Genomic DNA, 24,434 nt, shown 5'->3' on the forward strand with positions numbered 1-24,434 from the left:
TACTTGACCTCCAGGCCAACTGGCTGTGAGAATCAGCCGTGTTTGCAGTGGGAGAACGTCTGTCCTCTAGGGAGGTGCTAATCTAGCCTTTGCCTGAGGCTATTCGGCAAATGGCTCTGTGCAGGGCTTGGGCGGGGCAGGTCCCACAGGATCAACAGGGCGGAGGAGGGAGCAGTTATGGCTGCTCTCAGTCCGTCCCCAGGGGCTCTGCCTCTCTGTCCCAGCAACCGCTGTAAACCTCGGAGGGACCAAAGCCAGACAGTCCTGCTTCTCCCGTTTGAGTCTGGGTCCCTAGAGACTCGCCCGGATCTGGAGCTCAGAGTCTGAGGCTCCCTCCGGATTGAAACAGTCAACCGCGCCCTCAGCCACCAGCCCGCGCCGCGCGCACTCCGCACCTTAGTATTTTACTTCAGCACTGCACCTCCTCTGATTCTCGGTTCCTCCTAGTTGTAGAACTTCCACTCAGCCAGCCTTCCTGTGGTTCTGGATGATGTCCGTTCCGTCTTATAGTTGTATTTTTAAAGTGCTTGTTCGAGGCAGCAAACTCCCGCGTTAATCTATGCCGCCATCTTGGTTTTCCTATGTTGCTTCTTGGTGCAAGTAAAAGAAAACCTGTCAGACAATAACAGACTTTTTTTTTGACTAATGTGAGTGGAATGGTCCCAACAGGGCTGGCTTAGCCAGAGTCCTGACCCAGGCTGTCTCACTGAGAGGCCTAGGCCTTCACCAGGTGTCTGTGCACTATTCATGTCAGACATGACTCATCCAGAGGAATCCTTGCTCTGAATTTCACCCTTAGAATCAGAAAACTAGTCCTTAATCAGATCAATGGAAACTCCTAAGTGGAAATGAGGACATTGGGTGGTTGGAGAGATGGTACTATTATAACAGAACTGAGTTGGCTCTCTGGTGAGTGAATAGTAGTGACAGTTCCATTTATATTTACTTTAATTAAAGACCAGAAGTTTTTGTTTTTGTTTTTTTTAAAATATATTTTATTGATTTTTTACAGAGAGGAAGGGAGAGAGATAGTCAGAAACATCGATGAGAGAGAAACATCGATCAGCTGCCTCCTGCACACCTCCTACTGGGGATGTGCCCGCAACCCCGGTACATGCCCTTGACCGGAATCGAACCCGGGACCCCTCAGTCCGCAGGCCGATGCTCTATCCACTGAGCCAAACCGGTTTCGGCAAGACCAGAAGTCTTTAAAAAAATATATTTTTTTATTGATTTCAGAGAGGGAGAGGGAGAGATAGAAACATCAATGATGAGAGAGAAAAATTCATTGGCTTCCTCCTGCATGCTCCCTAATGGGGATCGAGCCCACAACCCAGGCATGTGCCCTTGACTGGAATTGAGCCCGGGACCCTTCAGTCTGAAGGCTGATGCTCTACCACTGAACCAAACCAGCTAGGGCAAGACCAGCAGTTTAAAACTAAATACGAGGAAGGCAGTAGGCAATTGGGAAATTTGTGTTCTTCATTATACTCAAGTAACTAATTTTTTTATGGCAGGAGTATTAGAATAAATATGAAAATTTAAATGGTTTAACCATCTCTTCCACCAATTATGCGTGCTTGTTGTTATCTTTCCTTAAAATTCCATTAGGTTCCTCTGGTCAAATATAAGTAATATCTACTCATTGGCCACTTCTCTCTCTATCGCTGGAGTTGTTGATGGGCAGGGCCACTGCAGAAAAGGCAGCATGGAGAGGGCGTAATACAAACTTAGCACATCCCGATAAATCCACACACTTAAAAAAAATATTTTCTTATTGATTTTGGAGAGGAAGGGAGAGGGAGAGATAGAAACATCGATGAGAATTATTGATCAGCTGCCTCCTGCACGCCCCCTACTGGGGATGGAGCCTGCAACCTGGACATGTGCCCATGCCCTGACAATAACTGAATGTCAAAACTGTGCAATTTTTTTAGATTAATTTGTGGCAAAGAAAGAACTATAACCTAGACCTTCTTATCCTGTGGCAGATGGATTTGAGGATAATCCTCAACTTAAAGGTGGTCCCACCCCTAATCCTTGGGAATAGCTCCAACTCTGATTGAGGAGTGCTGTGGAAACATTTATGAAGACAGATTATTGCATGTAAAACTATAATGTAGAATATTATTTGTATCACCCAGATAAAATTCTCCTCACTTGGAGCAGTCTAAGATGATGGGGGGTGGGGGGGTGGGGGGGGGGAGAGGGGAGGCATCAGGTACAGGTGCAAGGATAAATAGTGCTTTAAGAAACTTGTCTGCAATATTAGAAAACATCAGTCAATGCAGAGAGCAAGTTGAAACACAATGGATGGGAAGCTGCATTTCAGAGAAAAGTGATGGATTGGGAGCTCCAACATTGGGAGGGGGACCAACAGCTCTGTCCAGTCAATGGAAGGAGTGGAACCTCGGAGCAAGCCACAAGGGCTCCATGAGTTTCACATAAACAGCCTACATTTGGCTGGGCTGCCATCTCAGTCCAGAAAAGTTGCTTGGCCTCCTCTCCCTGGAGCCTCCATCCCTTCAAATGCTAAACAAAAGAGAAGTGTTGGTTTACTCTTGCTTTATAGCAATACTGCAAACACAAATTAAAAATTTTTGTCCTGCCGAAACCGGTTTGGCTCGGTGGATAGAGCGTCGGCCTGCGGACTGAAGGGTCCCGGGTTCGATTCCGGTCAAGGGCATGTACCTGGGTTGCGGGCACATCCCCACTGGGAGATGTGCAGGAGGCAGCTGATCGATGTTTCTCTCTCATCGATGTTTCTAACTCTCTATCTCTCTCTCCCTTCCTCTCTGTAAAAAATCAATAAAATATATTTAAAAAAAAAAAAAAATTTTTTGTCCTGTGGCTACATAAAAGTGTGGGGAGAAATAATTTTTTAAAAAGCCCCAAGGTTTTACAAACATTTACATGTAATATAAATACAATATAATAAAAATAATTATATAAATTTTATAAAGATTATATAAATTAATACACCTGGATCTTCTTTTATATATATATATATAAACTTTCCTGATGAGACACACAAAAACCCTATCAAAATTTTTCTATATTCCTGGGTTTTTCTAGAGCCCTTCATGAAATATAGTAGATGCTTAATAAACAACAGCCATCATCACTATTAGTATTATCTAACAAAGTCCTTTATAAGAGTAATATTATTATACCCTACTAGTATGATTTAGAAATTTCAGAGCCTTTTCTATTAATAGAATTTCAAAAGGGAACTTTACCCTAAATAACTCATCTTACACATGAGGAAAAGGTTAAATTGACTTCCTTAAGGTGACATTATGATGTAAATGGTCCTGTCTCTGCAAAATAATGCATAAAGGAACTGAAAAATCAACTCAGATTCTACTTCACTGCTCAAAGATGAACTGTTAACTAAATCCCTAAGGTGAGAAAGGTTGCAAGATTCAGCACCTGAAGACCAACAGAATGCCCAATTCATATGGAGAATTGTGCTAAGTTCTCCATATGAAGAACTTTATCATATTGATAAGTTTATCACCTTGTCACACAAGACTAACACTGTTGAAATAGATGGTAAACATTTTATTTATAAGCACTACATTTTCAAATACATTTCTAGGGAACTCTGAAGACCAAATTTAGTTTTAATTATCTTTCATTCAATAGGCATCCAGTAAACGTTAACGAAACAGATATAACATTGACAAGCTGATCACCTGTTCTAAGAAACCTGTTTTCCAAGTTTCTATAGTTTTTAATGGACAATTACTGAGTCAGTATGGTAGAGTGGGGAAGTCTCTGACTGTGGAGTTTAGAGCCAAGTCCTACTTTTATAAGCTGTGTGATCTTGGGAAGGTTGATGCTTCTAAACAGCTCTTTCCTGCCGTGGAAGACGTGAGCATTCATTTGGATTCTATTGAGGATTCAGATAAGGTCTACAAGAAGCTCTCTATCGCAGCGATTTACCTTTTTCATCTCATGGCACACATAAACTAATGACTAAAATTCTGCAGCACACGCACAAAAAATATACATATAATTCTGATTCATTCACACCAGTCCTGCGTGTGCCTGCCGCTCTCTGGACCTCAGTGTGCTAGGCGCCTGTTGGCTGTTCCCATTTTTTAATTTGACAATCTAAGGGAAAAGAGGTCAGTGCCCCTGACTAGTCCGGTATTGCATGTTTTAAAAATTCTTGCCACACACCAGTTGAATCACGGCTCTATCCTAGTTAGTCTGATTTAAATAGCACTGAGCTGAAATTGGCCTTGAGAGATGCTGTGGGTAGGAAGCCTATCATTATTACTATAAGGGCATTATTTCAAAGCCTACTCACTTTATCTTCCTAAATACAATTCTGATTAACAGGTGCCCCTGTCTACAAGAGAAGTTAGAATTCTTCACCACCTAACCCCAGGTGGGATACCGCTGCCCATTAGATAAGGTGCTGCTGTCCTTGCACTTGGTCTTCCTTCCTGGGTCCTGAGGTTCTACACTCGAGGCCCTAGATGCTCCCACACAAGGGGCAGAGGGGCTGTGACTGGGGCGCATAGTGTCTTTCTTCGGCCAATCCTTGTGCCGTTAACGTTCACAGTCCACGCAGGGGCGTTTTCGGTTCTTACTGCCCAACTGAACCACCACACTGAACTCCTTTGCCTCGGAATTCGGCTCCTGGCTCCCTTCGGCCTGTGACTGCGAGGACCCCAATCTGAGTCACGGGAGAGCTTTTTCTCTTAATCTGGAGGGGCGCACGCGCCTGGCCCAGCAGAAATAGCTGGGTCCTCTACATGAGGGCCTCGGCAGCGGCACCCCTCGGGCCGGGTCAAGGCCCCGCAGGCCTTCGCAGCGCCCGAGGCGTCGGCTTCTCCGCGTCACCCTCGGGGTTTTCCAAGGCGGGCGGCGAGGGGGTTGGAGGAGGGAGGGGACGCGGAGGCAGAGTCGCCCGGGAGGAACCCGCTCGCGGACCTTCTAAGTCCCAGGTTGCCCACCCCGGCCTACACCGCCAGCTTCCCAGCCGGACCACGGTCTCTCCTTTAGACTGACTCCCTCGGCTTTCCGTTTTCTCTAGGGGAGGGGTGGGACTTCCGGCTTCATCTCCGAGCGACTTCCGGCAGGAGATGATGTACCGAAAACAAGACGGCACACGGACCCGTTGGCCATTCGAGGCAAAGAAAAAGGGCACTTGGAGTGGGTTTTACTAAACCGGTCCCGAGATCCTGTATTTTGGCTGTAGCGTCCGGCGGTCGGTTCACGACGGAGTTGTCCAAGGAGCCGCCGGAAGTCGCTCAACGGAAAGGCAGGATGTCCCGCCCCTTCCTCCCAGAGGGAAGACGGTGAGCCGGAGGAGTCAGTCGTAGGGGCAGCAGGAGCGATCCTGTCGGCAAACAGGTAAGTTACTGTCTGGCCGGGGCGGGGGGTTTGGAGGCGGGGACCGTCCAGCGTCAGCGCGGGGCCTGGGGGCGGTGGCTTGCGGGCCGGGGCGCCGGCGGCTGGACGCCGGGAGCCCCGCCAGGGCCCTTCGCTCTTCCTCCTCCCCCTTCCCCCCGCCTCCGCCCCTCCCGCTCGCCGGTCCCTCCTGACGCCTCCCAGACTCGCCCCTCACACGCCCGCCGGTGCTCGCCACCGCCGGCCTCCGCTCCCTCCCGCCCCTGCTTGCTCCGCTCCCAGCCCCGGGCAGGCTCACGTGCACCCGCGGGCTTCGGTTTTCCCGCGGCGCCGGGATGTCAAGGCTGAAGCGACGCCTCTGACCGCCCGCTGGCTCCGGAACAGACCCAAACACGCCCGAGCGGAGCCGCCCGCGGTGGTAGCCTGGGCGGTGGTTTTCTTAGCCGCCCGCCCACTCGGCCTCCCTAGCTGCCACCCTACCTCCTTCCGTTAAGGACGCAGGGCTGGCAGCGGCCCCACGCTGCGATCACTGTCGCCGTGGCTAACGCGGGGGCCCGGCCTCTTGGGCTTTCACCCGCGCCAGCCCTGGGAGGGAGACCGCGGGCTGCCGCACGCCGCGGTTCGGGCCGCGCGTCTGTCCCCGCAGCTGCACAGCTCCCAGCCCGCGAGCAGTCCCGCGTGTGCCTGCCGCTCTCTGGACCTCAGTGAGCCGGGCGCCTGGAGCTGCTGACCCCTGTCGGTTGCGTTGCATTTCGAACAGCCCATGTATTTCATTGGGGAGTTCTGGAATAGACTATGTTGGCAGGCTGGACACCCATAAACACACATGTAGGATTTCTTTGTTTTATAGGTAATCATAGTCCTAATGGTGATTGGGGTGTAACTTTACCGTCTGTGCCGGTGGATCGCCTTACAGTGTACGCGTGCTTTGCGGTGAGGTGTTAGTCCACTTGGAACACCGTATGTAGGGAAGGGCACTCGCCTGTGGATTAGAGCATCATTAGGAGAGCACAGCAACCTAGTAGGAATTAGTATTCCCTTTTTTGCCAAGTGAGAACCAGATTAAATACTTTGACCAAAGTTAACATCAGGATTCAAATCTCAAGGTGTTTGTTACTTATTCTTTTTCAAGTTTGCTACATGTGAAATGACAGACTCCTTCTGGCACGTCTGAAAAATGTTAAGGCAGTGGTTTCGAGTAGCAAATGTCTTCTTGCCTGATACGTAAGGCAGTTGTGATTATTGCTATTAACTGTTGCTACTGGTGCCTTAAAAAAAAAGCTGTTTAGGAATGATTTAAGATTTATGGAAAAGCTGCAAGATAGGACACAGTTTCATTGGTGTTCAGTACAGTGGCTACACTTAAACAAAATTAGTTCCTGCTCTATTCCAGACATCGTTCTAGGTGCGGGAGAGAGTGACACACTGCTCTAGATGGTTTCTAGGTCTGGTTGAGGACACAGATACACGAAGAGGATGCCTCCTGAAAGTGCTGAAATGGAGATACAGGAGCACAGAAGACAGTGTGTCTGATTGCTTGAAAGGAGTGGTGAGAGCTTGCAGGATACCTGTTTGAGTCTCAAGAATCAGTGGGTATTCATTTGATTGATGGGACATTTTCCCCAACATTCAACCTTATTAAGTTTGTTTTCTTCCAGGAGAACTCTCTGACCTTCTAAGTTGATTCCCCCCATCTCAGATTTGTTTTGCAAGTTGTGAGAAGAATCCCAGTTTATAAATCTATGAGAAGGAGATTAAATGAAACTTAATGTTTCTTAGGCAGTAATGGAAATTTCTAGATCTATGCCTTTTTAAGTTCTTTATTTTTCATACTTGTTAAATGCTTTTTGTGGTTGGGTCACACATACTGTTTACGGAGAGGAGCACAGTTCGGAACTATGATTTGGGTTAAATTCCCACACCAGAGGGGACATTTGAGTGTGTGTCTTGGTCAGCTTGGGTTACTGTAACTAAATACCATAGCCTGGGTGGCCGAGAAAGCAGACATTTGTTTCTCACAGTTCTGGAGGTTGAAAAGTCTAAGATCAAGGTGCAGGTTCCCAGTGAGGGCTCTTCCCACCTTGCAGATGACACCTACTTGCTGTGTCCTCACATGCCAGAGAGCAAGAGACAACTATGGTCTGTCTGTCGCTCATAAGGATACTGATCCCATCTTTGGGAGCCAACCCTCAATGACCTCATGTAAACCTAATTACTCCCAAAGGCCCCACCTCAAAGACCATCACATTGGGAATTAGGACTGCAACATACGACTTTTGAGTCTGTGGTAGATGGGTTTCTTGGAATTTTTGTTATGTGTAATGAATTCCTCCAAAATAGACTTGATAGAGAACTAAATAGGGAACTGTGAAATTAGCATTATATGGCTTTTACTAAAGAAAACACAATTTTATTTATTTTAAAGTTATTAAATAAGATTCAGAAGCCAGTGGATGAAGAAATTTTGTTTCATTTTAACAAAAGAAATAAGTGGTGACGCACAGTGGTGCTCTTTTCACTTTTAGGCCTCATAGGAGTGAATGCCCTCACAGAGTTATCAATGAGGGCATGAGGACTGGCGTTGATCTATTACAGTTCCCTCATTGTCTGATAGAGAGGCTGAGCTCCACAGAAGCTAAGTGACAAATCTATCCCAGAGATTAGTGGCAGAGCAAGGATTAGGATCTGGCCTGCTGATTTGCTGTCTGGCCGTTCTGTTCTTTCCTCACTGATTCTCAAACTTACAGTGCTTCAGGGTCACCTTGGGGGCTTGTGAAAAGAGGGTCCTGACAGAGGTTCATTCAGTAGTCTGGGCTGGGACTGAGAATTTGCATTTCTGACAAGTTCCTGAATTCTGTTGAAGCTGCTGGCTCTGAGACCACACTTTGAAAAACAGTCTCACACATCATTTTTGATCTAAGAAGAGAGTAAGTAAACCTCCATGGGTCTATGCCAGCCTAACCTTTTCCCTGGTACTCAGAGATTCACATTTTTATTTCTTTTTTCCTTTTTAAATATATTTTTATTGCTTTCAGAGAGGAAAGGAGAAAGAGAGAGAGAGAGAGAGAGAGAGAGAGAAATGTCGATGATGAGAGAGAATCATCGGTTGGCTGCCTCCTGCACGCCCCTACTGGGGATCCAGCCGGCAATCTGGGAATGTGCCCTTGACTGGAATCGAACGTGGGACCCTTCTGTCCTCAGGCTGACGCTCTATGCACTGAGTTAAACCGGCCAGGGCTGAGATTCACGTTTTTAAATTTTGAGTTACAAACAATGCACCAATATCAAAATGCTTAGATGAAAAAAAGGACTAGAAATGGATTGTCAGAGCGAGTCATTTTCAAGGATAATTTTTGTAGATAATTTTAGAGGTCAGAACATGTTATTGTTGAAGGGGACACACTTGAGCTGTGAGGTTCCTCAGTCTTATCAACACTGACAGTAAAGAGGGTGTCCAGATCGATTGCCAGATTGTTTAGCAGTGAACATCAGTTACTTCCAGTTTTGTTACATGATGCATTTCTCTGTTATCTTGTGTGTTAAAACAGAGATCCTTTCTTATATATCAAAATCTCATGAGGCCCTAGCACAGTTACATGCCCATAGTAGATGTTAAATAAATGAAAGTTGAATTCAATTAAAAAAGAGTAAGGGGGGGAAATAAGGTAGTTCATTTATTTGGAGAGATTTCAGTGCCCTAGGAAAGTTACTCTGTTTTCTAGTTATCCCAATTGCAGGTTTTTATTGAATAAAAATTCCAACTTAAGCCTCATCTGTAATTATTGGAATTTTTTTAGTACAATTACTGGAGGAGATAATATATTTTTATGTTAGAGTTAATAAGTGGTATCCTATACTTTTTAAAAAAATCATTCATCTGAAATGATTTTTAAAAACTTTTTACTTTGAAATAATTTTAGAATTACAAAAGGGTTGCAAAAATAGTCCAGGGAGTTGATATATACCTTTCAACCTGCCCCCTTTGTTAACATCTTCTGTAACCATAGTGTAGTCATTGAGACCAGGCGGTTGATAATTAAAGTCTTCATTCGAGTTTCACCACTGCTGTCCTTTTTCTGAACCAGAATCCAAACCAGTATTGGTTATCATGTCTATTAGTGTCTTCTAGGTGACAGTTCCTTTCAGATTTCTTTTATCTTTCAGGACCTTTTGAAGAGTACTGGTCAGTTATTGTGTAGAATGTTCCTTGGTTTGGATTTGCCTGATCTTCATTATTAAGTTGAGGGTTAAGCATTTTTGGCAAGAATGCCACAGTGGTGAGTTTGTGCCCATCTCTGTTATTGTATTGGGATGCACGTGTATCATTGGTTGATCTCTTGGTAGAGGTGGTGTCTGACATCCTTCTGTGCTCTAAAGTGAAAAATTTTCCTGTTGTAATTAATGAGCCTCATAACTTCACTGATTTTGGAGCAGAAGTTTAAAAGAAATGAACATATAATGTTAGAATCCCTGGTGTGTGACCCTAACTGTGAACTATTTCTTTTGTAGGGAGACTTCATTATTTGTCAGACCCAAGTACGTATAGCAGAGGAGGGTAAAGAAATAGGCACTGGGCCAACAGTTATTTGCTCAACTTGGTTTTGAATATGGAAACTGTTTGCCCCAATTCTTTTGCCGTGGTTCTGCAATGTCTCACATCCGTCTTCCAGGGTATAGCTTTCTATAACTGAATTTCTTAAAATTCACAGCTTTTCTTAAAATTTGTAGAAGATGAATACCCTTCAGTTCTTAGGCAGTTGCCTAAGGAGTTGCTTATCCACTCGCTAGTCCGTAGAGCTGGGTGTGTTCTCTTTGTAGGCCATGCTGATGGAATGTGAGATTATTACATATATACACATATAAATTGTCTCTCTTTCAATATGCTTGTGCCTTTAATATCCCAACCAGAGTAAATTGGAAGATATTAATTCTGTTCTATCTCCCTCGCAAGCTCTTAAGCTTCTTGGAGGCAGGGGACAGATCTTTTTGTTTACCAATGAGTTGCTTGGTACCTGGCACACACAAAGCACTCAATAAATGTTTGTGAATAAATGAATATTATGTGTCTGTTTTGTTACTTGCTTTTATAAGTTCCCTGAATATTGTGAATACCTTCCCACAGTAACACTGCAGTGTACTCTGCAGGGCATTGAGTCTGCAATGTGCCACAGCAGCTACATCGCTAACCCATCCTGCACTGTTGGGTATTAGCTTGTTTCCAGTTTGTTCTCTTATAAAGAGTTCTATGGTGAATATATGAAACACATTTTATCCAGTTATTTCCGTAAGATAAATCCTGTGAAGATTCATTGATAGCTCAAAGAAGATACATGTAAGGCTTTTGATACAGATATTGCAAAATTACTCTCTGGAAAGGTTGTATAGATTTATAGCTCAACCACACTACCCAGTGCTTACCTGTCTTATTATTATTATTTTTTAGAATAAGACTAAATTATGGGTTTTTAATGTTTCTAAGTAATATTCCTGGAGTGTGATGGAGTAGGGAATCATAGTCTGGCTAATTTGATAATAACGTTCAAAGTTTCACATGGAAAATTTCCACTTTTTTGTTTGCCTCAATGAGAGAGCAAACAAAAATAAAGTGATTGACACCTAATCAATATTTTACTTGGGGCACTTTTTGTATCTTCCTAAAGTTCGAGTTGGTGATATCTATGACCCTTAACAAACAGGAAACTTTGAGAACGGTATACATTTCTAATTCATATCATTCACAAAAACCAGCTACAAAAGTCAACAGTTAAAGGCTTAAATACAGAAGGCAGAACTATGAAACTCTTGGAAGACAATGTAGATCAGTAGTTGTGTGACCGATGTAGGGAAGAGATTTTAAACACATCGCAGAAGGTACAAACTATAAAGGAAAAGATCCGTATGTTTGACAACAGTATTGACCACTTGTAATTTTTTTTAATGGATTTTTCTAGCTCTTTAAAAAAAATTCATTGATTTGAGGGAGAAAGGGAGAGAGGGAGAAAAACATCAAGGATGAGAGAGAAACATTAATCGGCTGCCTCCAGCATGCCCCCTACTGGGGATTGAGCCCACAACCCCCAGCATGTGCCCTTGACTGGAATCAAACCAGGGACCCTTCAGTCCACAGGCTGATGCTCTAACCACTTGTGATTATTAAATGAAACCTAGAAAGTCACAAGTGAGGATTAGGTATTTTCAGTATTTTTTTTTTTTTTTTAGTGCGAAAGCTGACATTAGTTTCATCAGTACATATTTTTTTATAAAAGATTAGTGTCCAGAAGGGTAAACAACAATAAATCAATAAGAACAACAAATCAATAAGAAATGGGCAAATAACCCAAATAGGTATCTCACACAAAAGGAAACCTGAATGCAGAGATTCTTAACATCATTAGTTATTAGGAAAGAGCAAATTAGGACCAAAATGGTATGTAGTTTCATACACATTAGCTTGGCCATGATGTAAAAATCTGTTTGGGAGGTAGGAAACAGCTGGAATGCTACACACAGATGGGAGTATAAATTGGTACAGTAACTTTGGAATTATCTAGTAAAGCTAAAGATGCACATGCCCTTTGACCCAGTAATCCCCCTTTCCCCAGAAGGTCTTTCTCCTAGAGCAGTGCTTCTAAATTGTGTTCCCAGCATCTCAAGGGAACTTGTTGGAAATGCAGATTTTGGAGTCCCACCCAGACCAACTGAATGGGAAACTTTGAGGGTGGGCCAGCTTTCAGTCTCAACTCTCTGTCCAGGTAATTTGCTAAAGTTGGCAAAGCACTGCGCAAGAGAAATCCTTGCACAGGAGTGCCTGGAGAGGTGGATGAGGATGCTCAAGGTTGCACTGCTCATAAAAGGAAAGCACTTGAAGCAATGTCTGATGGGGAGAATGGATGAATTGTATATATTCCCGTAGTAAAGTATTCTTCAGCAGTGAAACTGAATGGATTTCATACAACACTAAGGATAAGTGGCAGGAACAGCATTTTTTGAGGAAAAAAGCTATTTCTAGAAGAATGCATATAGTTTTTTTCATTTTTTTTTTTAAAGTTTAGAAACATGCAAAGCAATATTGCGAATTGTTGGGAAACAGATGTGGTAAAGTAATAAACAGGTAAATTACACAACAAAATTCAACTTACTGGGTAGCTCTATAAGAAGAGGGAAGGTGATAGGGAAACCAAGAGGGACTGCAAAGATAAGAATTTAATTTTATTAAACTGGGATCTGTAGTCAGGATTTTGTTATGTTTAGTACCTTGCACATATTAAAGTTATTTTTTGCATCTACCAAATTTTTAAGAAACTGGATGAGTAAGTGATTCTATGGAAAGTAACCTCGTAGGATGATCTCATCATAAATTACTAACTGGGCAGGTCATGGTGGATGATCAGGCCCCAGGCCTATAACTTCTTTAGTAAAAGGTTTATCTTTGCTTTGTTAGCAAGTCCTGTCCATTGATTCTGCTCATTTAGGTTATCACACCTTGGAATTGCCAGAAGTAATACCTCTTGAAGGCATGACCACCCTCAAGAGATCACATAATCTTAACTTTTCTATAATCCTGTCCTGCCTTGCTTTCTCCACCACATCCTCTTCCTTAATTTCAGATGCATACAAGAAACTGCAAACTGTCATTCTCCAGAGCATTTGAGATTTTGTTTCCTGGCATTTGTCCGAAGTTTGGCTCAAATACACGTTATTTTAAACCATTATGGTAGGGCAGTCACTCCTTAAAGTTAACACTTATAGGAAAAATAAAAATATGGTTCTAGAAGTTCTAAGTCAAATTGCATGCCACTATTTTTGTTTAATATTCAGAGTGCTAAAGTTGTCTAAGCCACAAGAACTGTTAAGCATTTGTTATCACGTCATACTTTGTATCAGAGTCAGTGCTTGGCTAAGAAGATGGCAGCCATGGGAGTCCCTGCAGAGCAGGGATGTCTGCATTTCAGACACAGGTAGTGCTTGTCTAAGATCCCTTATGGGTAATTGTGGAATGTAGGCTTTTAAAAACAGATTGTAGGTATTTCAGCTCTTCCAGTTTCAAATGCACTTGCTAAAGCTAGATCATCTGTCTTAATTCTGAGTGCTTTTCATTGTGTTTCATGTTCATACTTCCCTTTTATTTGAACTGATATGCTGTGCTTTTTTCTTATATTAGAAACACCAAAATAGTTTAAAATACAAACAAGTAAGGTAACAAGAAGACTGGTAGAGAAAAAACATTGTTCGACACAGTTGGAGTAATACCAGTATAATCATCCAATGTAACTAAAGCCCAGCGTGATTGTTACTAAATATAATGGAAGCTGTTTTAAGCCCAGAACAAGCAACACACCACTTTAGGAGTGTACAAATCATTTGTGATTTCTTCTGATTGTGAATTATGGATCATAATTTGATATATAATTATTGGATCAATTATTACAAAAAGAGGAATCACAGTTATAGGAGTGCATGTAATTATCAAACCATTAGAATTTAAACTAAGGTGGTAATGTACTTTTAAAAATAGCTTAGAAAATTTAGAACATTCAAAGAGAGGTAGTAGAAATTATAGTCTTTAAAAAAATGAGAGCAAACGGTTTTCATTAAGAATCTACATAGTCCGTGTTTTAATGGTGCTTAGTTATTTTGGTGTTCAAATTGTCCTAGTAGGATTTGGCCAGTAGGAGCCCATTCCAACTGACTCCTGTGTCCTTGTTGCATCATTATTTTTTTTTATTTTTTATTTTTTTAAATATATTTTATTGGTTTTTTACAGAGAGAAAGGGAGAGAGATAGAGAGTCAGAAACATCGATGAGAGAGAAACATCGATCAGCTGCCTCCTGCACTTCTCCTACTGGGGATGTGCCCGCAACCCAGGTACATGCCCCTGACCGGAATCGAACCTGGGACCGTTCAGTCCGCAGGCCGACGCTCTGTCCACTGAGCCAAACCGGTTTCAGCAGCATCATTATTTTTAAAAAGCACTTTCTCACTTTCTGACATAAAAAGATGCTCTAGGCTTCAAGTGTACCTACCTTGCCCCTGGAATCTGTCATTTCTTAAAGAGCCCTTTAGTGGGAATGCTATGAGAGGCCAAGTTGTGGGTGTTAGCTCTGCCCATTGTTACTGTGCCTCTTCCCTCCATTCTTGAGGTTAGTGTGAGGTTCCATGAATCAGAGGTAAATTTCTTGATGTCCTGGTGTGTTTTGACCAAAATTAGACCCTAAGCATCTGTGACTGTTGTAAGTCTCCTTTTTATTTGTTTTGATTCTCAGTTTAGTGCAAGAACCACAATTATAAATGTATTTCTATCTTAGGAATTATTTTCTTTTTTGAAAGTAGTTATTTTCCATTACTTCAACTATGTATAGATAGTTTTTTAAAAGCTATCCTCTCAGTCTTCCTCCCAAAGTAATGTATTTTGGAAAGTACAGAAAAGTACTAGGAAGAAGAAAAAAACACACAACCCTATAATTTCACCACCTAGAGGGAAAAAAACTATTAACCTTATAGTTTTGTTAGAATTATACTTTTAAAATTTAATACTGAAGTTTTCCTTTTTAAATATACTTCTTTTTTAAAATCCTCATCCACGGGTATGTTTTGATTGATTTAGAGAGAGGAAGGGAGAAAGAGAGAGAGAGAGAGATCCGTGTGTGTGTGTGTGTGTGTGTGTGAGAGAAAGAGAGAGAGAGAGAGAGAAACATCCATGTGAGAGAGAAATATCCTTCACTTGCCTCCTGTACACGCTCTGACCAGGGATTGAGCCCGAAACCTAGGTATGTGCCCTGATGGGGAATCGAACCCACAACCTTTTGGTGTACGAGATGACGCTCCAACAACTGAGCCACCCAGCCAGGGCTAAATATTTCTTAACACTAATATTTGATACCTAATAATTTATATTCCATATATCTTGAGGCTTGATAGTTTTACATGTTTTAGCTTATTGACATTTGTAATTACATTTTACAAATTTCTTTCAAAATTAGTGGTTTAATCTTTGTTTCTGTAGTTCTTTGATTAGCCATTGTCTTCCAACTCTTCTTGGTGGACCTAAAGAATCTATAAGCAAGAACATCAGGGAACATGTCTTCAGATGTTTTAAAGTTATATTTCCCCCAGATTTACATTTTGGAACCATCCTTTTCTTCCTCTGTTTCTGCTGGAATGAAAAAGAATTCCTGCTAATCCTTTTTCTATTGATTGAGTGCTCACCAATTCTTTACTGTCTCATTTTTCTCCTTGAATCTGTGACTCAAGGAAACAAGGAAACTGGGGCTCAGAAAAGTTACATGATCACCCTGTGTACTGCACATATTGTTGGTATAGTTGGGATGAAAACAAAGCCCTTCTTGTACCTTAATATTCTTTTTCAGTAGTGTTCAAAATTTTCAGTGTAAATATGTCTCTTAAATTTTATTTTCCTAATTCTCTTCCCTTTCCTCAGGATTCATATGCTGTATGCTTCATTCTCTTGCCTTTTGAAAAAGATGAAAGGCAAATTTAAGGAAAGTATACTAACTTTTATCTTGAAATGCTTTTTATGGCTACATTGTAAATTCTCAACAATAAAGGGTCTAATGGAAACACTTAATGAGGAAGTAGGGGCTCTATCACACATACACCCTACCCCCCTTTTGTAGTGAATAGACCCTTTAAAGTAAATTAAGTAAAAGAGATATATTCTGTTGTTTCAGTGTTAATATTTCATGACTGATTTTATAGATGGAATTATATTTTACAATAAAAAGGAAGAAGAATTTATATAGCCTGTTCTGTTTGATGGGAAACAGAAAATCCCATTTCTCTATAGCTGTAAAGAAAATTCATTATAATGTCTTTAGTTGGAAGAGATAGTTTCATTGTGATTAGTTACATTGATAATAAAATAACCTTTTCAAATGGCCTATGATACAAACAATCCTATGTGTCTGCTTTTAATGGCATTGAAGTTTTCTATCTCTACTCATAGGATTTTCTTCCTTTCTTTTATCCTGTTTTTCTGTCCTAATAAAATTTTTTCTCTAAAAAATTAAAACAATTAGACGGAAATACTAATAAAGTATTGATTTTTTACAGAGAGGAAGGGAGAGAGATAGAGAGTTAGAAACATCGATGAGAGAGACATCGATCAGCTGCCTCCTGCACATCTCCTACCGGGGATGTGCCTGCAACCCAGGTACATGCCCTTGACCGGAATCGAACCTGGGACCTTTCAGTCCGCAGGCCGACGCTCTATCCACTCAGCCAAACCGGTTTTGGCTTGATTTTGAATATACTTTTGGAAAGGAGATGTATAAAATTTTACTTTTCTGTAAAATCTCTTCGACTATACAAATACATTTGTCAGAGGTTGTTGATATACGGTTGTCATAAAATTAACTTTTTTATTGGATCAATTTAATGTATTTGTAGGTATAGGAATATTTTTTTTTTTGGAAAAAAGAAATAGGTAGGTAAGACAGCTGAGCTGATTTTATAGTTTATTTTAATCTCATGACTTGTTTTATAATGTTTCCATACATTTTCACAAGTAGTGCTGGGATGCTGGGGCTCTTTGGTAACAGAAGGAGTGATGTCTATCTGTTCTCTTTTGGTCACTATGGTTCGGTCCCTACTAGTATGGTTTACTGGTCATTGTTTAAGCTCTACCGTAAACACTAAGCAAATAATCTAAGTTTTAACTTGCAGGCAAAATTGAATTGGATATTTGAAATAGAATAGTATCCCTGGAATAAAAACAATATGCTGTTCTGAATTGAGTGGAGCTGTTTTTCTCCATCTGATAGTTGGACTTTGCTCTGGCCATTTGGGCTTAGAAGCACATAGTTGCAGCCTGCTTGTCTTCAGTGTGTCTTTGGACTCTGGCTAGGGGAGCTCCTTTTTTAGGGTTAAGCTAAACATGATATGTGAGATGCTTTGGGAGTGGAAATTGGTCAGGTACGAGTTGGCCAGAGGCCCCTGTGTGGCCTAATCTTAAATGCTGCCTGCTAGGGAAGGTGAGGGAGTTAAGCAGTCTGTGTGGCCAAAAGCGTTGTCACTCCTTCAGCCTGTGACTGTCCATGTGCTTGTCCAAAGGAACTCAAGGCTACTGTTAATTCTGAGGCAGGTCAGTTGCTGAACAATTATAGGGGCCTATAAAAATGGAAGTCTTCATCCAAAATGAGGAGGTGACTCAGGAAACATTAAGACATTTCTTTTATTCCACATGACTCTAAATTTAAAACTCTCCCCCCCTCATCTCTTTATTAGTTAGCCCTTTACTAACTCTTGATTTTATTATATCAGTTTTTCATTGTAAGTTATATCTTCTCTGATCTGATTTTGATAGTGGGAGAGGCATAAATCTAAATGTCAGTTTATCAAAGTTCTAATATCCTACAGAAGTTTGAAATTATGCATTTCAAACAGTATACTTCAGTTAACATTTATTGACCTCCTCCTGCATACTATTGTTTTGGTTCTGAAGATTCTTACTAAAGGTGGAGCATATAGGAAAGGAAATATATATATACTAGAGGCCCGGTGCACAAAAATTTGTGCACGGGGGCGGGGGGGGGGGGGGGGAAACAGGGGTCCCTCAGCCCGGCCTGTGCCCTCTCGCAGTCTGGGACCCCTCAGGAGATAATGACCTGCTGGCTTAGGCCTGCTCCCGGGTGGCAGAGGGCAGGCCCAATCCCTAGGTGCAGCCCCTGGTCGGGCTCAGAGCAGGGCCGATTGGGGAGTTGGGGCGCCGCCACCTGTCATGCACAGAGCAGGGCGGATTGGGAGGTTGCGATGCCACCCTCAGTCACGCTCAGGGTAGGGCCGATTAGGGGGTTGGGGCACCGCCCCCTGTCACACTCAAGGCAGGGTCGATGAGGAGGTTGCGGTGCCACCCCCTGTCACGCGCAGAGCAGGGCCAATCGGGATTGGGGCGCTTCCCCCTGTCACTCACAGAGCAGGGCCAATCAGGGGGTTGGGGCGCTGCCCCCTGTCACTCACAGAGCAGGGCCCATCAGGGGGGTTGGGGCTCTGAACCCTGTCACGCACAGAGCAGGGCCCATCAGGGGGTTGGGAGCTCCCCCCTGTCATGCACAGAGCAGGGCCTATCAGGGGGTTGGGGAGCTCCCCCCTGTCATGCACAGAGCAGGGCCGATCAGGGGGTTGAGGAGCTCCCCCCTGTCACTCACAGAGTAGAGCTGATAGGGGAGTTGGGGCACCGCCCCCTGTCACACACAGAGCAGGGTGGATCAGGGGGTTGGGGCGCCGCACCCTGTCACACTCAGGGCAGGGCCGATGGGGAGGTTATGGCTCTACCCCATCACACACAGAGCAGGGCCCGTGGGGGGGGGGGGGGTTGGGGCGCCGCACCCTGTCACACACAGAGCAGGGCCGATCAGGGGGTTGGGGTGCCGCACCCTGTCACACACAGAGCCGCAGGGCGATCAGGGGGTTGGGGAGCTCCCCCCTATCAGGCACAGAGCAGGGCCGATCAGGGGGTTGGGGCGCCTTCCCCTGTCAGGAACAGAGCAGGGCAGATAGGGAGGTTGTGGCCCCGCACCCTGTCACACACAGAGCTGCAGGGTGATCAAGGGGTTTGGGCGCTGTCCCCTGTCACGCTGATCCCGGTGCCAGGAGGCCTCGTGGCTCCGCTGATCCCGGTGCTGGGAGGCATATTACCCTTTTACTATATAGGATAGAGGCCTGGTGCACGGGTGGGGGCCGGCTGGTTTGCCCTGAAGGGTGTCCTGGATCAGGGTGGGGGTCCCCACTGGGGTGCCTGGCCAGCCTGGGTGAGGGGATGATGGCTGTTTGCAGTTGGTCACACACCCTTCAGGGTGGGGGTCCCCACTGGGGTGCCTGGCCAGTCTGGGTGAGGGGCTGAGGGCTGTTTTCAGGCTGGCGGGTGATTGAAGCTCCCAACCGCTCCTTTTTTTCTTTTATTCTGGGCCAGCTTTAGCTCTGAGGCTTGGCTCCAGCTCTTAGGCCTTGGCTGCTGAAAGCAGGTATCTGGTTTGTTTGGGTTCTATAATCGAAACACTGTTTCAACTCCAGCTCTGAGATCCCGGCTGGCTGAAAGCAAGTTTCTGGGGTTTTGTTTAGCTTCTATATTTGTAACAATGTTTCAAACTGCAAACTCAGAGGCCAGCAGCGGCAGGCGGGGAATGTTAGCTTCCTCCGTCACTGAAGCAAGCAAGCCTCATGTTCGCTTCAAGCTGCCTGGCTGCCGACCGCCATCTTGGCTGGCAGTTAATTTGCATATCACCCTGATTAGCCAATGGGAAGGGTAGCGGAGTGACACCAATTTGTATGTTTCTCTTCTATTAATATACATATATATATATATATATATCACACATAAAGGAGGGGTAAACTTGAGCCATATATTCTAGACAAGGTGAAAGGACAGAGAAGGGCAATATATTAGTAATTTATTGCTACACTAGAGGCCCGGTGCACAAACTTCCTGCACAGGTAGGGTCCCTAGGCCAATCAGGGCCTTCTGGCTGTAGGCCGGGGCCTTCCTTCGTTCTCTTCTGCCCCCTGGTGGTCAGTGCACGTCATAGCGAGTGATCATCTCCCCATCTCCCGCTCGAACTCCCGAGGGGACACTTTGCATCTAAGACTTTTATATATTTAGCCCTTTGCACTCCGAACCATTCTGGACATTGGCTACCAGCTACTCGACGCTACTTTGTGGCGGAAACGTGCATTTACAGACCCTCGTATTATTTAGTATAATTTTGGAACCAAGTAACGTATTATAATGATATTGGACTTATATGAATTGGGTCACATCGAGGAATGTATATTTGCAAAAAAAACAATATTTTATTGTTTATAATTTTGTACAGTATGATAAATTTTGTAACACTCCCCAATATGCATTGCAGGCTGATTAGTGCATGTTTGACAGTAATAAGTGGTTTGACGCCTGCCACCAGGTGTTTTCCTGTTAGAACACACAATGCAGTCCCGTTTTCTTTGTCCCACATCGGGAATATGTAGTTTATTGTTTAATCTATTGTCCGCAGAAGATGTGGATGGACGCGTTCTCGATACACGAAAATTGCCCTTTAATTGGTCAACGAGTGTCTTGACAAACTTGTGGTGTGTCATTGGCGTTTCATTACTTGTTTGTTTTTCGATGCGATACATTATGTATGAGTTTATCACACACATTTCCAACCCCCCAAAAAATAACTTCCTCCACCATTTGAGCGATTTACGGAGGAAACAATACGTCGAAGCGTATTGATCCGCACGATCCGCACCACCCATATTTGCCGTATATTCTAACACCATTTCAGGCTTACTGACTGTTACGATATGTCCACCGCGTAATGTTCTCTAGGTAGGTTGTAGGTTTGTGTTATAATAATTGGTGAGCATGGTAATAATTCTTTTATCTTTCCACACAAGAAGCGTAGTATTATTCTTTCTGTATGCAACTGTTTCTTTCCAATTTCTTCTTTGGCATAATTGTTTGTCTCTTTTATCATGCTGTCTACTAATTCTTCAGTAAAATATAATGTGAAATAGTCTATGGGCTCTTTTATGTTACTCGGGACTTGTGGTCCGGCTATTTCTTCGTGTAAATCAAAATTTATCGTGACTGGAGGAACGTCCGATTCCGTAACATCTTCCTACTCTTCACTTGACGATACGTTGTCATGTTGCCGTGTGTTTTCTTCCGTACTATTATCGCTTTCGCTATCTATGCGAACAATTCGTCGCCTTCTAGGTTGAACGATATCACTATCACTGCTGTCGTTTTGTTCTACAGTTAGTCTTTCTAACGTGTCTATATAGAGGTCTATCTGGAGCTCATCTTCACTACTACTTGTGTCATGAGACTCATTCATTGTTCTAATAAAAAATATGAATAAATGCATGGGTTGAAAATTTCTAATTGTTATTACTAACTGACAAGATGATATTTACCAAAATAGTTTTCACCAAACAATTTATTCACTAAGAAAAGAATCACTTTTCCGATTTTCTCCTCGTTAGATCTATGTGCACTGCTCGAAGCTTCAAACCAAAATGAGCTCAGCTTTGAAAATCTTTTCCTCCAGATGTAGACTTGTTTATTTGTAATTATATATCTCACTATACAGTGCGCGCTATGTTCGAAAACCGACCTTTCTTCTACAAACTCCCCTTATCGCTCTTTTCAAGTGGCGTCTCGAAGTGCTCGGACCGTCGTGAGCACGCATCTCACGTTCTCGTCCGACACAAATCCCGCTGACATTTCTTGTATATATCTTAGTAATTTTACGATATTTTGATTTAATTTCTTGTGCCATTTCAAGATAAAACTTCAGGGAAACATGCATGTCTCAAAAAGTTGCGTTGAAATAACTCAATTCCCCGTAATCACTAATAAACTGCAATGTCCCATGAGAGGGGACATCCGAGTGATATGCTAGAATTCCGATGTCCCCTGAGAGGGGACAGCGGAGTGCAAAGGGTTAGATAACAGATTATGTCAAAACATAATTGTTTAGGGCCTGGCCACTGTTGCTAAGTGGTTAGAGCACCAGCCCATGCACCAAAGAGTCTTGGGTTTGATTCTGGTCAAGGGCATGTACCTGGGTTGTAGGTTTGATCCTCAGCCCAGGTTGTGGCAGGTGTGGGAAGCAACCAATGGATGTGTCTCTCTCACATAGGTGTTTCTCTGTCTCTCTGTCTCTCTGTCTCTCTCTCTCTCTCTCTCTCTCTCTGTCTCTCTCTGTCTCTCTCTCTCTCCTCATCTCCCACACTCTTCCTCCTTCCCTTCCACTCTCTCTAAAAATCAGTGGAAAAGAAAAATACCCTCAGGTGAGGATTAACAACTACACTTAGTGGGTTAAAGCAACAAGCATTTATTACCTGGTAGTTTCTGTGGATCAGGGTTTGGGTTGGGCTTCCCTGGTGGTTCTGGCTGCAGGTCTCTCCTTGGCTGTAGTCAGGATTTAGTAGGGCTGTAGTCATCTGAAGTCTGGCCTAGGGCTGGCAGAGCTGCTTCCCAGAAGGCTCACTCATGTGGCTGTCAGCAGGAGTCCCCAGTTCCCATCTGGTGCTTGGTAGGAGGCTGAAGTCCTTGTACAGAGGACACTGCACAAGTGTCCTCACAACCAGGCACAGGATTTTCCCAGGTGGAGGGATGCAAGAAGGGGCATGCAGGAAGCACAGTGCCTCCATGACTTTGTCTCTAGAGTTGAGTACCCTCACTCTCCTGCTTCTGTCTGGTACAGGCAGGTCACTGAGGCCAGCCCACACCAAGGGGAGGGAGGCAGGCTCCACTTTTTGAAGGGAGTGCCAGAATTTGTGGACTCACCTTAAACCACCACAGGCATTTTCCTGGATGGGTAATGCACACGTCTACAAACTTATGACTTGGGAATGCACTATAGCCTGTCCTGAGCTTGAGTGTTCATGTTCTGATCTCACCACACCATGTTACTATCTAACTGTGGTAAAACTGCCTCTGGTATATCCCATTGGTGGCTTTTAGGCTATTAAATTATACTCTTCTTGTCATGGAAGAGTTTATTCATTTTCATAGAAAGGTGATGTGTTTATTTGTAGGCTCAGATACCTTACTTTGTGGTCGCTGTTACAAATTGATGTTTCTGATGGGAGAGAATAGTGAGAGGAAATTACATAAAGTATATTATATGCCATGGTGTTTTGTAACAACAACTAATATTACAGCTTCTCATTAACAGACTCTCTATATGGACTTGGTGCTACTTTATTAAATTAGGTAATAGTATAATGGTAAGACATAGTTTCAATAAAAAGTCCATTTGCAAATGGTAGATTAAGAAAGAGATATGAGTAGTCCACCAATTTTTATCGATTCTTGTCTCACTCAGCTGTCACCTCACAGCTCATAACAGGCTTGTAGGCAGTCTTACCTGTCCCTACCTTGTCCTTCCAGGAGAAGAGAGTCCCTACCATGGCATCTGAAAGGTGAATGCATTGCAGCTTTCTCTGAACCCTACAGAGGGAAAGGGCAGAATCCCATTGAGAGTTTTTGTATATGCCTGTGTGCGCACACCTGCCAGGTTGCACACAGGTATCCCCAGCTGTGACTTTACTATTGACGTGGTGCCAACATGTGCTAACTTAACACTGCTTTCTTGTACCACTAATTCGGATGGCTCTAGAAGGGTTGAAGAGTGGGATGGCATGAGATGGAGGCAGAGAGAAGATAGTTTCTTGTGTGGGTGGCCTCGTCATACCAGTGAGAGAGTATGTCTGTGTGTGTGAGTTTGCATGTGTATGTGTGGGGCATGGGGAGAGAAAGAAAGAGCAGGAAAAAGAGAGGAAGAGAGGACTCAAGCTTGCTTAATGTATACTTGTTAGAAAAGAGAAAAGGGATGAGGGAAAAACAAAGACAAGATTGTAATGAGAAAAAAGTGGGAAAAAAGGAGGTAAATGAGTGAAAATTTTCATGCCTGCTGTCCAATAGTAATGATAGCATGTGAAATGGTTGAATAATTGTTATATTTCTCTAATAGTTCCTGGAATCCTTTAAAATGCTGCAGGAAACTTCCCATGAGAAGTGGCCAGTAGGTGTCATCAGAAGGCTGCTAGTGATTTGTTTTATTATTGTCCTTAAAAAGTATGAGTGTTTTGATTCCTTTTTTTGCTACTTTTTTTTCCTTTTAAAACCATAGAAGAGGCTATTTCAGTTACGGCAGAAACTTTCCTTCGTGATAGATTCTTGGTGAGTTAATAATTTCTGGGTAAAATTGAAGATGATGAAGTGACATGTAACTTATTTCTTAGGGCACAGCTAGTTGAGAATTTGGATAAGAGTGGACACTATAAATGGGCCTGCATATTTAAAAATCGTTGGGAATGGTGAGGATATACATTAAGTGGTAATTGATGAATTTGTACAGGAAGCATAGTAGTGTGCTTTAAGATTTGGTTTCATAATACATCTCATTATTCTAGTGTAAATACTTACCAGGTCGTCTGAATGTTGAAACCTTACTGTGGGTAGAAATCTGAGACTCATTTTCTTTCTCCACTGGGTATAAGTACCAGTGGTTTCAGAGGACACCTTTCCGTACTCAGTACTCCAAGGGTTGCA

The 24,434-nt window shown here is 43.2% G+C and overlaps 1 protein-coding gene across 2 annotated transcripts in view; it reads left to right on the forward strand.

Annotated features, from left to right (window-relative positions):
- Positions 1–5,159: 5,159 nt before the first annotated feature.
- ZNF407 (zinc finger protein 407) overlaps positions 5,160–24,434 on the forward strand; it is a 386,314-nt gene continuing 367,039 nt past the window's right edge. Inside the window, exon 1 of one of the 2 annotated variants that reach the window (XM_070420472.1) lies at positions 5,160–5,370. The gene's annotated coding sequence lies outside the window, so the exon portion shown is untranslated. The remainder of the gene's footprint in view (positions 5,371–24,434) is intronic. The other variant, XM_070420471.1, reaches the window with a different exon arrangement.

The sequence above is a fragment of the Myotis yumanensis genome, unplaced genomic scaffold (genome assembly GCF_028538775.1).
Source record: "Myotis yumanensis isolate MYYU_CA2020_CCGP unplaced genomic scaffold, mMyoYum1.0.hap1 SCAF_7, whole genome shotgun sequence".
Classification (NCBI taxonomy): domain Eukaryota; kingdom Metazoa; phylum Chordata; class Mammalia; order Chiroptera; family Vespertilionidae; genus Myotis; species Myotis yumanensis.